The sequence below is a fragment of the Mustela lutreola genome, chromosome 13, assembly GCF_030435805.1.
Source record: "Mustela lutreola isolate mMusLut2 chromosome 13, mMusLut2.pri, whole genome shotgun sequence".
Classification (NCBI taxonomy): Eukaryota; Metazoa; Chordata; class Mammalia; order Carnivora; family Mustelidae; genus Mustela; species Mustela lutreola.
This window is the reverse complement of record NC_081302.1, coordinates 19,367,194-19,382,818: the sequence shown is the minus strand read 5'-3', so window position 1 is coordinate 19,382,818 and position 15,625 is coordinate 19,367,194. Positions and strand designations below refer to the sequence as shown.

Sequence of the window (15,625 nt, the reverse complement as noted above, 5' to 3'; positions counted from 1 at the left end):
ATTTACTGAAAAGGCTGTCTTTTTTCCATTGGACATTCTTTCCTGCTTTGTCGAAGATTAGTTGACCATAGATTTGAGGGTCTATTTCTGGGCTCTCTATTCTGTTCCATTGATCTATGTGTCTGTTTTTGTGCCAGTACCATGCTGTCTTGATGATGACAGCTTTGTAATAGAGCCTGAAGTCCGGAATTGTGATGCCACCAACGTTGGCTTTCTTTTTCAATATCCCTTTGGCTATTCGAGGTCTTTTCTGGTTCCATATAAATTTTAGCATTATTTGTTCCATTTCTTTGAAAAAGATGGATGGTACTTTGATAGGAATTGCATTAAATGTGTAGATTGCTTTAGGTAGCATAGACATTTTCACAATATTTATTCTTCCAATCCAGGAGCATGGAACATTTTTCCATTTCTTGGTGTCTTCGTCAATTTCTTTCATGAGTACTTTATAGTTTTCTGAGTATAGATTCTGTGTCTCTTTGGTTAGGTTTATTCCTAGGTATCTTATGGTTTTGGATGCAATTGTAAATGGGATTGACTCCTTAATTTCTCTTTCTTCTGTCTTGCTGTTGGTGTAGAGAAATGCAACTGATTTCTGTGCATTGATTTTATATCCTGACACTTTACTGAATTCCTGTATAAGTTCTAGCAGTTTTGGAGTGGAGTCTTTTGGGTTTTCCACATATAGTATCATATCATCTGCAAAGAGTGATAATTTGACTTCTTCTTTGCCGATTTGGATGCCTTTAATTTCCTTTTGTTGTCTGATTGCTGAGGCGAGGACCTCTAGTACGATGTTGAATAGCAGTGGTGATAATGGACATCCCTGCCGTGTTCCTGACCTTAGCGGAAAAGCTTTCAGTTTTTCTCCATTGAGAATGATATTTGCAGTGGGTTTTTCATAGATGGCTTTGATGATATTGAGGTATGTGCCCTCTATCCCTACACTTTGAAGAGTTTTGATCAGGAAGGGATGTTGTACTTTGTCAAATGCTTTTTCAGCATCTATTGAGAGTATCATATGGTTCTTGTTCTTTCTTTTATTGATGTGTTGTATCACATTGACTGATTTGCGGATGTTGAACCAACCTTGCAGCCCCAGACATTTCTGCAAAGAAGACATCCAGATGGCGAACAGACACATGAAAAAGTGCTCCATATCACTCGGCATCAGGGAAATACAAATCAAAACCACAATGAGATATCACCTCACACCAGTCAGAATGGCTAAAATCAACAAGTCAGGAAATGACAGATGCTGGCGAGGATGCGGAGAAAGGGGAACCCTCCTACACTGTTGGTGGGAATGCAAGCTGGTGCAGCCACTCTGGAAAACAGCATGGAGGTTCCTCAAAATGTTGAAAATAGAACTGCCCTATGACCCAGCAATTGCACTATTGGGTATTTACCCTAAAGATACAAATGTAGTGATCCAAAGGGGCACATGCACCCGAATGTTTATAGCAGCAATGTCCACAATAGCCAAACTATGGAAAGAACCTAGATGTCCATCAACAGATGAATGGATCCAGAAGATGTGGTATATATACACAATGGAATACTATGCAGCCATCAAAAAAAATGAAATCTTGCCATTTGCAACAACATGGATGGAACTAGAGCGTATCATGCTTAGCGAAATAAGTCAAGCAGAGAAAGACAACTATCATATGATCTCCCTGATATGAGGAAGTGGTGATACAACATGGAGGCTTAAGTGGGTAGAAGAAGAATAAATGAAACAAGATGGGATTGGGAGGGAGACAAACCATAAGTGACTCTTAATCTCACAAAACAAACTGAGGGTTGCCGGGGGGAGGGGGTTTGGGAGAAGGGGGTGGGATTATGGACATTGGGGAGGGTATGTGATTTGGTGAGTGCTGTGAAGTGTGTAAACCTGGTGATTCACAGACCTGTACCCCTGGGGATAAAAATATATGTTTATAAAAAACAAAAAATTAAAAAAAAATAAAAAAAAATAAAAAATAAAAAATAATTAAGTCCAAAAAAAAAAAAAAAAAAGAAAAAAAAAAAGAACAGCTTTCTTAGAAGGGTTAGTCTCATTAGAATTCCTCCATGTAGGTTCTCATGTAGGTAAATAACCCAGTGGTAAAGGAAGATGAGAATAACATATATACTGTATTTCAAGGTTTAAAAATAGAAGAAATCTTCTCTCCAAAGAATAATTGGTCACCAGAGATCCCAGTAGTCAGCTAACCTGTCTATTAACCTACAGGGTAACTCAACCTATAAACTAAAATATCTCATTACAAACAACTTTGATGTTTGGGGTTGTGGATAAATGCTTGCCAACTGAGTATAACACTAGAAATTGATTTTATTTTCCCTAAAGGAAACACTGCAAAGACTTTCTGTCTAGTAACTGTATTTATTTCAAGCTCTAGGCCCTGATCTTAGGGACAGCAATTGTTCAATTTTTGTTACTGTCATTGTTGGTACTTTGTTTTGGCTCTGTAAATTTTAGATACAGAGGATAGAGTTAATCAAATTCCAAAGCTATCCACACTATTATCAGAATCCCTGCTGGACTCCTCTCTTATTTCATTACTTCTTCATATCCCTGTTTTTTATTCCCATTTGTGCATATATATTCATTCAAGGAAATATTATTCTGCTTTGACTTCATTTTATTTTTTGCTTATTTTTACTGAGAATCTACATTCCAAAATCTATCATGCTTTCTGCAAATATCTAACAAATTGCTTCTAACTGCTTTGCATGAGTTTTTTTATATGTATCTGCCATTTCTCACCCATTCACCAACTATCAAGAAATTCAACAGTTCCTAAGTGACTACTACAGTCCTTTGGAGGGCCTACAAGTGTGACGTAGATTTGCCCAGCAAGGAAAGGACACAATAAGCCCAAATGCACACACAGCGTAAGCAAGATCAACATGGTGTCAGTTACTTGTGGCCCATAGGTGTCACTGAAGTAGAGGCCAGATGTTAGATGATAAGCACTGAGTCATGAAGAATCAAATTCGTGACCATAGTTAGGTGATTTTGTAGTCTGCAGATGCACCACAGGGGCAGTGGCAAGGGGGCATACTCTATGCATTGCTAGAACCAGGGTGATGCATAAGAAATTGTACCTTCTGCAAAATAAGGTATCTCTCTGGCACACACAAGGGCCTTGTGGCAATTGCCCACAACTGCCTACTTCTGTATATTCTGGGGAAGACCTAGGGACAGTCTGCTAAGGCTTTGGTCAAATGGGGGCTGAGCTTGTGAATACTGCCTATGTGGTATTACGGATGGACACCCCACGGATGGACACCCAGCTTGACTACTACTCCTCACACCCTTGTTCAGGTCTCTTAGAGATGTGTGAGACTCTCCCTGGAAAAATTCAAAGATGTGTATATACTTCATTTGACTGAATTGTATCAAATTACTCTGTAGCATGCCTATAGCAGGTTATATGCTCAGCATCCATGTGTAAAGGTTTTGTACCTCTGCTACACTCCTCCTAACACCTAACATTGTCTAGATTTCTAATTATTAACAATTTAACAGGTGTACAGTGACCATTTGCCTGTCATTAATTACTAATGAGTTTGTGCGTCTCTTAATATGCTGTCTGTCCCTAAACATTCTATTTTACTCTACTGAGTTATTTATCTCTTCTTATGCCAATACCACATATTTTTTCCCTAGAGCTTTGTTTTGCTTTTCAATTGGGTTAATTTTTCTTCCTTTCTCCTCTTTTCTAAGGTTGAACTCCTTCTTGAGAAATACTTCTTTCAGTTTCTATTTCTAACCCTTCATTCTGCAGGTGTTTCAAACCAGTCTAAGAAACAGATGGGACAGATGTTAGAATCATGTGTCCCATGTCTTACTCATCATTTCCACAATGCTAAATACTAAACATCTCAAAAATGCTAAGTTTAACACTATGCTCCCTAACATTCCCACTGCAAACATGGTCAACCTACAGTCCTTATATTAGTAAATGACTATTCTAACCTTACAGTTCTTAAGGCAATGAACCTTGAAGTTATCTTTGTCTCTCCCCTGCTCTCTTACTACATGCAATTGTTTCATTAGAAATTTCTATTAGTTTATATGCTCTATCAGTTCTACAGTCAATTCCTGACAATACATTGTGACCAAAGATCTCCTTCTTATATCTTAATTTTATATATGATGTCTGATACATATTTTCCTAATAACTCACTTTAATTTCATTCATTTTTGTTCTTTATGCTATTACTATTCTATACTAAACAGAAACTAGTTCATTATACTTAATGGAGAAAATTTGGAAGCATTCTCTTCAAAATCAGAAACAAAAGAAAGATACCAGGTATTACAAACATTTAACATATCATTTGTGGTTTTGGCCAATGTTGTGAGGGAAAAGATAGCTGAAAGTATCAAAAGGAAAGAAAAAAAAATGTCAGGGTGCCTGGGTGGCTCAGTGGGTTAAAGCCTCTGCCTTCGGCTCAGGTCATGATCCCGGGGTGCTGGGATCGAGTCCCGCGTCGGGCTCTCTGCTCCGCAGGGAGCCTGCTTCCTCCCCCCCCCCCCTGCCTGCCTCTCTGCCTACTTGTGATTTCTCTCTCTCTGTCAAATAAATAAAAAATTTTTTTAAAATGTCATTACTTGTAGATGTTATGGCTACCTTATTCAGGAAACTAGCAAAATTTATGGCTAATGCATAGTAGTAACAAGAATTAAAAGGAAAGTTCCTGCTGGAGGTTTAAATTACGGACTCTTTTTTAAATTATGAAAGTTATTTCAATCATGGAATTGGGTGTTTACAAAAGGAATGATATAAATATTAAAAAAAAAAGACAAGACTTAGCCCTGAGTTACTCAAACATTTAGTAGTGGAGAACATTATAAAGTAGAAAAGTTTATTTATGAAAAGAGACCAAAAACAAGTGTACAACAAAGGAGAAAATAGCTTGAATATGGTCCTGGAAACAAAAAAAAATAGTCTTCCCAGGAGAAGAAATTGATCAAATGTGTCATATGTTATTGCTAAGTTGAAGAAAATGGAAACTGAGGGTTGACACTGGATTACCTTTCACAGCATCAGTGACATTGAGAAAAGCCATTTGGTTAATGGTGGAGGAAAAAAAAGTAATTGAAATAATTATGAAGTATAAGAAAATTATACACATAAGTATAACAACAACTTTGATGAGTCGTCTTTGTTTTTAGTTTGATAAAAAGGGCAGCTTGTTTCTTTGTTCATAAAATAATGCAGTAGGGGCATTTGGGTGGCTCCGTTGGTTAAGTATCCAATTCTTAATTTCGGCTCAGGTCATGATCTCAGGGTTGTGAAATTGAGTCCTCCATTGGGCTCTGCACTGGGTGTGGAGTTTGCTTAAGATTCTCTCTCTCCACTCCTTCAGCTCCCCCTCCCACTATTTCTTCCTCTCTCCCTCCCTAAAAAAATACAGTAAATAGGAAAGGACAGTTTTAATAGGCGGAGAGATTGAAGAGAAATATTGAAGATATGTACCTACTGCACATTGGTGTCTCTGAGAAACACACACTGAAACATGTATTTTTTTTTAAATATTTTATTTATTTATTTGATGGAGAGAGATCACAAGTAGGCAGAGAGGCAGGCAGAGAGAGAGAGAGAGGGAAGCAGGCTCCCCGCTGAGCAGAGAGCCCAATGTGGGACTTGATCCCAGAACCCTGAGATCATGACCTGAGCCGAAGGCAGCGGCCTAACCCACTGAGCCACCCAGGTGCCCCTGAAACATGTATTTTTATCCTTTTTTAAAAATTATTTATTAAAGTTCACTTAAGATTAAGGTTTGTGGGCAGGGTAGGCTTCACATGAAGGTTACCTATATGCGACTTTACAGAGCCTCATATTCAAAAGGACCCCACTCTTAGTTTTATGTTCTGCTGACACCGTTCCAGAATTATTAATCATTTTTGAACAAAGGGCTATATAATTTTAAATTGTACTGAACTCTGAAAATTACATAGACAGCCCTGTCTTTATATAAGAGAGCAAAAGATGCAGGGCTGGGCAAGACCAATCTAAAAAGGACCTTTGAATCTGTGCTAAATCTGAGTGAAGGAGCGAGACTTTGCCCCTTTTATTGGCTAGTCACTGGAAACTTGCTGCCCTGGAAAGGGGGCACAGCTTTGTATAAGAAGCTGTCTTCAGCAGAAAGTAAGCTCTGGACAGAGATACTAATGTGGCCAAGTCAGCCATCAAGATTTCCAGCCTTGGAAGGAAATCAAGGCAGGAAGCAATGAAAACCACTATAGTGTTTGAGGAGAAGATGGGGGATATAATGCACAAGGTCATGACCTTTTATAGGCGTACAGAGACTTAATCATTATAGAAGAAAAGCCAATAATGTATGCTAATTAAATGGGTAGAACTGGATATGGCAGTTTGTGGGGGTTTTTTTGTTTGTCTGTTTGTTTGTTTTCTGATTGCTTCACTGTACTCAATGAAATACCATGCTAGGTAATCAACTGAAAATAGGGTAATGAGTCAGAGCTGGAGTTTAGGAGAGATAGCAGCAAGAAATATAAGAAATGCTAAATTACTCCTGAAATTCCAGTATTATTCTAACAGAAATTCTATAAACAGGACAAGAATTATTGGGTGGATGTTTTTTGGGATGAAGTAAAGAAAACAATAAAAAAAAATCTAAGAAGGAAGTTTACCTGAGCTTAAGAAATTAAGCTTAAGAAATTAATGATTTAAAAAAACTCCTTCTAGACAAATGTTTATAAGATTTCTGTGCTCTAAGAATAAGATATAATCATAAAACCATGGAGGAAGAAAGAAAAGAGATTACCTACAAAGAGACTATGAACAGATGGCATGCACCTTCTAATTAGCATCATGAAACTCTAAAAAATGTCAGACAAGTGCTTCAGATACCTCAAGGGACATTTTTAGAACCTAGAATTGCATATTCAAAATACTTTTCATCAGTGAAAGAAAATAAATACACTTTCAAATATTCAATTACTAAGATCTTTTTTCTCCCATGCAGTTTGCCATGAAAGTTGCTTGAGAAAAACCTGCAATAAATGGAGAAGTCTCAGAATGAGGAAGTCCTGGGGCTCAGGATACAGAGACTCTAAACCCAAAGAACATCTCAGAATGGCTTAGCTAACAGAAGCCTGTGGAACAAGTGTACTATTTTGGAGTAGTAGTCCAAGGAATTCTAGAAGAAATATTCCTTGGGAGCAGCACTGATTGGTATTATTAGAAGCCTGAATAGTTATGAATAATGTGTAAATTCACTATTCTTCAATTAGTAAGGGGGAAAGAGAAAAAAATCCCAAAGGAAAAGTAAAAAAAAAATTATCTACAAGAAATATAGATTTCAAATATGAAGTAAATTATTTTAGGACACAATTTGAGCAGCTGAGGGTCAAATAAAACCATGTGACTTTGATGATATGGACAATTTTCACTGAGAGGCACAGATACATTGATTTTAATATCCAGTTAAAGCAGAGGAGGAAATGTAATCATACAACATTTGATTTTACAGAAATAAATAAATAAATAAATAAAGCGATAAAATAAATGACATAGTCTCAAATTCTGTTTCAAGATTTACAGTTTTTAGAACCAAGGGATGACAAAAAATAAAACATAAATAGAATTACCAGTGAGAGTATCCACATGCTGCTCCTTGATAATGTAAAAGTCATGGTGTAGCTGCCAGTCACAAAACCGAAGGAGACGTGAAAGAAGGGACTGAAGTATGAATATTTCTCTAGTGGTGGGTCAGAAGGCAGATAAAGGAAATGAAAGAACAAAAATAAGGTAACAAGTAATGGCATGGATGGCAAATTGAATATGGAGATACAGGGAAGATGGTAAGTTAAAAAGGGCTTAACTCTTATCTAGAATCGGAAAAATCAATGAATAAAGGCGGCAATAGTTTCTTCAGAGTTGTCACAGCAACAGGAAGCAGAAATCCATTCTGAATAATTATAATTGGAGGAAAGAAGGTGAGAAGGTCAGCTCTTCTGTGTGGAAGACAATTATAACATTTGTGCATATTGTTACAAAAAAAATTTTTTTTTTTTAATTTAAGAAGCAGAGCAGAATTGCTGAACCATATGTTAAATTCATGGTTAGCTGTTCAAGAAGCTGACAAACTACTTTTCAAAGTTTGGTACCATTTTACATTCCCACACAATGTAAGAGTGTTTCCCTTTCTTCCCATTGTTCCCAACATTTGCTTTTGCTCATCTGTGATTGTAGCCATAGCAGGTGGGGAGTAGACTATCACTGTGATTTTAACGTGCATTTTCCTTATGACTAATGATATTAAGCATGTTCTCATATGCATATTGGCCATTTGAAAAATTTTCCTTAGTGATATACCTGTATAGATGTTCTGTCAAATGTTTCATAGAGATATTTTTTATTACAGAGTTGTAAGAGTTCCATATATATTAACATAAGTTCTCCAACAAATATACAATCTTCAAATATTTACACACAATCAGATGCTTGGGCCTTCATTTTTTTTAATAGTATCTTTTGAAGTACAAAGGTTTTAATTTCAAGGCAGTACAATTTATCTTTTGTTTTTCTTTTTTTCCTGGATTGGACTCTGGTGTTGTATTTAAGAACTCTTTGCTATCCATGGTCACAAAGATTTTATCTTAAGTTTTTCTTCTAGAAGTTGTATAGTTTGGAATTTTATATTTAATTCTATGATCCATTTTGAATTACTTTTTTGTTAACTGAGATAAAGATCTAAGCTTACTTCTTTGCATACAGGTATCCAATTTTTTCAGCATCATTTGTAAAACAACAGCAGCAACAAAAAACACTTATCCTTTCTTCACCAGATTGTCTTGGCACTGTTGTTAAAAATAAATGTAAGGATTCTTTCCAATTGTCAATTTTATTCCATTGACTACATGCCTATCCTTATAGAAACACTACATTATATTGTTACTGTAGCTTCATAGGAAATTTTGAAATTGGGTAATATAGATCCCTCAATTTTGATCATATTTTCAGAATAATTTTGGTTATCATAAGTTATTGGAATTATTATATACATTTTAGGATGAGCTTGACTTTTTTTGCAAAAACTCTGTTGAATTTTCATAAAGAACACGTTGAATCTATACATCAATTTAAGAATTGCCATCTGGATATAATGAGGTTTCCAATCCATGAAGGTGATTTCTTATGTAACCTTGCTTTATTAGTTTTAGTAGAGGTGTGTGTGTGCTCATGCGCATGTGCATGCACGCACGCGTGTGTGTGCGTGTGTGTGTTCCTTTGGAATTTAATTACAACCAGATTATGTCACGGGCAAATAAAGCTTTATCTTTCCTCTCTAAACTAGATAACTGGAAGTCTTTATTTATTTGGCCTAAAATTTCCAGTATAATTTTAATTAATCATATTTCACTCTATCATTTGAGCTATCATGAGAACACATCCTGCTCTATTAAATCTCCTGTCATATTTGGAGAACTGTGAATATTTCATCATATGTAGAGCTGATGATGCCACTGCTAAAATGATAATAATCTGCCTTGGTCCAGAAATGAGATGTTAAATTCAAGATAATATATATATATCTTTATGTATCTTCATATATAGATAGATAGATATTAATGTCTTAACAATTACATGTCATCCCAAACTCAGAGTATATCTGAGATATTCTATTTATAAATTTAAAATTAATATAGAAACTTCCTTGTAATTATGTATTAATTTCCATCTTTATTTTTATGTAATAGCAGAAAGGGAGAGTCCAGAAGTGCTTAACAAACTACTAAGAATGTCATTATTTGAACAGAGCTTCTTGTCTAGCCTCATGTCCCCTGTAGAGTCATTGCCTCCATATAAATTCTTTATCCAATCACAGAGATTTTATCTTAAGTCTTCTTCTTGAAGTTGTATAGTTTTGGATCTTATATTTAATACTATAATCCATTTTGAATTACTTTTTTGTAGGTAAGGTATCATTTAGTAAAATTTGCAACCATACAGTTTTCCATGTTAGTACATTTCAAGAACTTTATTATCATTGAATATTAAATATTACTTCTACATGTGATAAATATAATTTCTATATGTGATTTTATATGGATTTTATATCTGTAAATACTAGAATATTTCAGCAATTCTCTTAACCAAATGCATTAAGGTTATTTCCAAATTATAAATGCTATTATAAGCAATGTAAATTACATAACAATACATTCTTATATAGGTCTCTTTTGCACATAAACACTTCTATTTTCAGAGTTTGTATATATATATATTTTTGTTTTGTTTTGTTTTACGATTCTTTATTTATTTATTTTTAAATGTTTAATAAACATATAATAAGTTTTTATCCCAGGGGCACAGGTCGATGACTCGCCAAGTTTACACATTTCACAGCACTCATCATAGCACATACCCTCCCCAATGTCTATATCCCCACCACCCTCTCCCGTCCCCACTCACCCCAGCAACCTTCAGTCTGTTTTTTGAGATTGAGTCTTTTATGGTTTCTCTCCCTCCCAATCCCATCTTTTTTCAGTTTTTCTTTTCCTACCCCCCAACCCCCCCCATGTTGCATCTCCACTTCCTCATATCAGGGAGATCATATGATAGTTGTCTTTCTCCGAATGACTCACTTCGCTAAGCACAATACCCTCTAGTTCCATCCACATCGTCACAAATGGCAAGATTTCATTTCTTTTGATGGCTGCATAGTATTCCATTGTGTGTATATATACAACATATTCTTTTTCTATTCATCTGTTGATGGACATCTAGGTTCTTTCCACAGTTTGGCTATTGTGGACATTGCTGCTATAAACATTCGTGTGCACGTCCCCCTTCAGAGCACCATGTTTGTATCTTTAGGATATATACCCAGCAGTGCAATCGCTGGGTCATAGGGCAGCTCTATTTTCAGTTTTTTGAGGAAACTCCACACTGTTTTCCAGAGAGGCTGCACCAGCTTGCATTCCCACCAGCAGTGTCGGAGGATTCCCCTTTCTCCACATCCTCACCAGCATCTGTCATTTCCTGACTTGTTAATTTTAGCCATTCGGACTGGTGTGAGGTGGTATCTCATTGTGGTTTTGTTTTGTATTTCCCTGATGCTGAGAGATGTGGAGCATTTTTTCATGTGTCTGTTGGCCATCTGGATGTCTTCTCTGCAGAAGTCTGTTCATGTCCTCTGCCCATTTCTTGATTGGATTATTTCTGCTTTGGGTGTTGAATTTGCTAAGCTCTTTATAGATTTTGGATATTAGCCCTTTATCTGATATGTCGTTTGCAAATATCTTCTCCCATTCTGTCAGTTGTCTTTTGGTTTTGTTAACTGTTTCCTTTGCTGTGCCAAAGCTTTTGATCTTGATGAAATGCCAATAGTTCATTTTTGCCCTTTCTTCCATTGCCTTTGGCAATGTTCCTAGGAAGATGTTGCTGGGGCTGAGGTCAAAGAGGTTGCTGCCTGTGTTCTCCTCAAGGATTTTGAGATTCCTTTCTCACCTTGAGGTCCTTCATCCATTTTGACTCTATTTTTGTGTATGGTGTAAGGAAGTGGTCCAATTTCATTTTTCTTCATGGGGATGTCCAATTTTCCCAGCACCATTTGTTGAAGAGGCTGTTTTTTTTTTTTTTTCCATTGGACATTCTTTCCTGCTTTGTCAAAGATTAGTTGACCATAGAGTTGAGGGTCTATTTCTGAGCTCTCTGTTCTGCTGCATTGATCTACCACAACTGAACCAGGAAGAAATAGAAAACTTGAACAGACCCATAACCAGTAAGGAGATTGAAACAGTCATCAAAAATCTCCAAACAAACAAAAGCTCAGGGCCAGACGGTTTCCCAGGGGAATTCAACCAAACATTTAAAGAAGAATTAATTCTTTTTCTCCTGAAACTGTTTCAAAAAATAGAAATGGAAGGAAAACTTCCAAACTAACTTTATGAGGCCAGCATCACCTTGATCCCAAAACCAGACAAGGATTCGACCAAAAAAGAGAATTACTGGGGGTGCCTGGGTGGCTCATTTGGTTAAAGCCTCTGCCTTCAGCTCAGGTCATGATCTCAGGGTCCTGGGATCAAGCCCCAGCATCAGGCTCTCTGCTCAGTGGGGAGCCTGCTTCCTCCTCTCTCTCTGCCTGCTTCTCTGCCTAATTGTGATCTGTCTGCCAAATAAATAAATAAAATGTTTAAAAAATAAAAAAAAATTTAAAAAAAAATTTTAATGAGAGAATTACAGACTAATCTCCTTGATGAACACAGATGTGAAAATTCTCACCAAAATACTAGCCAATAGGATCCAACAGTACATTAAAAGGATTATTCACCACGACCAAGTGGGATTTATTCCAGGGCTGCAAGGTTGGTTCAACATCCGTAAATCAATCAATGTGATACAATACATTAATAAAAGAAAGAACAAAAAACATACGATACTCTCAATATATGCTGAAAAAGCATTTGACAAAGTACAACATCCCTTCCTGATCAAAATTCTTCAAAGTGTAGGGATAAAGGGCACATACCTCAATATTATCAAAGCCATCTCTGAAAAACCCACTGCAAATATCATTCTCAATGGAGAAAAACTGAAAGCTTTTCCACTAAGGTCAGGAACACGGCAGGGATGTCCATTATCACTACTGCTATTCAACATAGTACTAGAGGTCCTAGCCTCAGCAATCAGACAACAAAAAGAAATTAAAGGCATCCAAATAGGCAAAGAAGTCAAACTATCACTCTTTGCAGATGATATGATACTATATGTGGAAAACCCAAAAGCCTCCACTCCAAAACTGCTAGAACTTGTACAGGAATTCAGTAAAGTGTTAGGATATAAAATCAATGCACAAAAATCAGCTGCATTTCTTTACACCAACAACAAGGCTGAAGAAAGAGAAATTAAGGAGTCAGTCCCATTTGCAGTTGCACCCAAAACCGTAAGATACCTAGGAATAAGCCTAACCAAAGAGGCAAAGAATCTACACTCAGAAAACTATAAAGTACTCATGAAAAAAATTGAGGAAGACACGAAGAAATGTAAAAATGTTCCCTGCTCTTGGATGGAAGAACAAAAACTGTGAAAATGTTTATTCTACCTAATCCATTTTTTTCAGAGAAATAGAACAAATAATCTTAAAATTTATATGGAACCAGAAAAGACCTTGAATAGCCAAAGGAATATTGAAAAAGAAAGCCAAAGTTGGTGCCATCACAATTCCAGACTTCAAGCTCTATTACAAAGCTGTCATCATCAAGACAGTATGGTACTGGCACCAAAACAGACACAGAGTGTATATATATTATAAAGGTGTTACCAGAATGACTCATATACACTTTGTAAACCTTCTTTAAAACTTTATTTAGATATATGCCACGTTTAAACTTCAGAAAGTGTGTGTGCGTGTGTGTACTTGTGTGTGTTTAAAACTTTAGAAAGAAATCTGAAAATATATCCACCAAAATCATAAATGTGATTGTGTCTGGGTAAATAAGCAGGGAGTTCTATTAAGGATGGTAATCAAAGGAATTTTAACCTTGTCCAATGTACATTTACAGGCCTACATACAAATTCATCCTTGTGAAAATAGTTTAAAAAAATAAAAAAGATAAGAAGTAAAAAATATGTCTTTAAGCATCTATCCTCTTAAAGGAAAACAAAAAACTGTGTATAACAAAAATTTCTGGTGCTACGCTTGTCTGGAGCATATGAGATTTGCTAGCTTTAAAAGAAAGGGAACTGACCAATCATGACTAAATGTGGCCACCAGAAATATTCATTAATTTTCCTGTTCCTGAGAGTATTTCTCATCACTGCACCAATTTTCTTAAGTGTTTAGGAAGCTGGTCATAACACTGACCTGTATGTAACTGTTGGTGTGTTACTAGACCACTTTTTTGTGGGTGATGAGTTTAATATCCATGAAGCCCTCATTACATGGCACTGATTTAAAGGCACGACATTGGCAATAAAAGATGATGTAGAACCAAACTGAGATACAAAGCAGTGCATATCCTTAACCTCAATGTAAATGATGAGAATTTCATTAAGGCAACTGCCTAGTCTTTTCAGATAGTTGAATACAAATGTGAACATTATAAAGAAATGCATATTAATATCATTATAAAAGAATGTATAGTTCGATAACTGGAGTTATTAGGCTATTTATTTCAAGGAACACTATGCATCTAGGAAATGAGAATTTTGTCCTCAACTGTTGTCTTTCTGGACCAGTGCTTGGCTACAGATTACTGCCAATTACACATGTAATGGAGTACATTTGCAGTTATTACAGGATTAAGATTTGTCATTACAAGTTGCAAATGACCAATTTCCCTTCAAAATTGTGTAGTAATTATTGTCAAAACGGAACATCAGTACAACCACTTAAACACACTATATATATATTTTTTCCTTTTCACAGAAAACAAATGATCTTTAAAATCAGCTATTACCATGGCTAATGAACACTCTGTCACAACATAAAGATCCCCTAAATTTCCCTCTGGACCAATCTCATTAAGTCTGAAGCATAATATAATTTAAATATCTGAGTTATGATCCACCAGCATTGCCTTCTACATGGATGGCCTGTCAGAAAACAGTAAAGGGCAGAGAATCAATTCTTTAATTTCACCATCTCTCTCACTCTGTACTCTCTGTATTTACTAAGTTATCAAATGCTCCCCATTCTGTTCTCCTTGCCCATCCTGCCCATCCTCCCCATCCCCGCTTTTAGTATCACTCATGCCTTCATTTCTCTTGAGGGCAAAAAGACTCTTATGGTTTTTTCTTATGCTTAAATGTTCCCTTATCCAGTTACAAACGCACTACCTTAGAGAAAATAATTTAAAACATAAAAATTTCCAACTTAAACTTTTTTCATTAGTGTTTTCCATATAATTTGTGAATAGTATTGTCAAGCTAGAGTCACAAGTTGAGATATCTGTTGATTCACTCAATTAATATTTATTAAGTACCCTTCCTGGCTAATTTTCTTTCTCTATTTAATCCATGGTTTACTGTTGTGTTTACATATTACACTTAATAGGTGGCCTTCTTAAAACAAAACACGTTTATTCAGAGGTAAGATTTGAATTTGATCTAGTCTTGATTGCCCCACTCTGAACTTCAGAATCTTCATTTCAGAGACCTGGAATCTTCACCAATCAGTATGTCTATGGCCATGCATATTTTATGGCTATATGTCACTGCACAGACACATTTAAACGTTTGGAGTGCAACTCTAGTTCAATCATGACAAAGTTGTTTGCTCTAATTTCCTTTGACTGCTTGGGTGATGCCATCCTCATTCTCCTGTGGCAGGCCCTAATTCTGCCACAATAATGGGTGAGAAGTCAGGAAAGGACAATTGGTCTTAATGGTCTTTCAGCCTCTTGAATTACTTTCTTTTGTAATAAACTTAAAAGAAATTAAAAACAGTTACAGATTTATAGAGTTGTTGTATACACAGTACAGAATATGCTCATATACTACACATCTAGGATCCTCAATTATATATTAGCATCTTATGTTAGGAGACTAAATGTAATTAGGATGCTTGTGTTAGTATTATTTGTGGTCTTTCAAATATTATGGATACATGTCCCTCATTAGACATCTATTTTATA

General features: G+C 36.0%; 1 long non-coding RNA gene across 5 annotated transcripts in view; it reads right to left on the bottom strand.

Moving 5' to 3' along the window:
- Positions 1 to 15,625, bottom strand: part of LOC131813864 (uncharacterized) — a 105,645-nt gene that overhangs the window by 15,989 nt on the left and 74,031 nt on the right. For 2 of the 5 annotated variants that reach the window (XR_009347013.1, XR_009347015.1), the window contains one exon: positions 7,634 to 7,743. The exons of 2 other annotated variants lie outside the window; for them this stretch is intronic. This is a non-coding gene — a long non-coding RNA (uncharacterized LOC131813864). Of the gene's footprint in view, positions 1 to 7,633; positions 7,744 to 10,437; positions 11,730 to 15,625 lie in introns of those variants that run through there. One more of the 5 variants, XR_009347016.1, reaches the window with a different exon arrangement.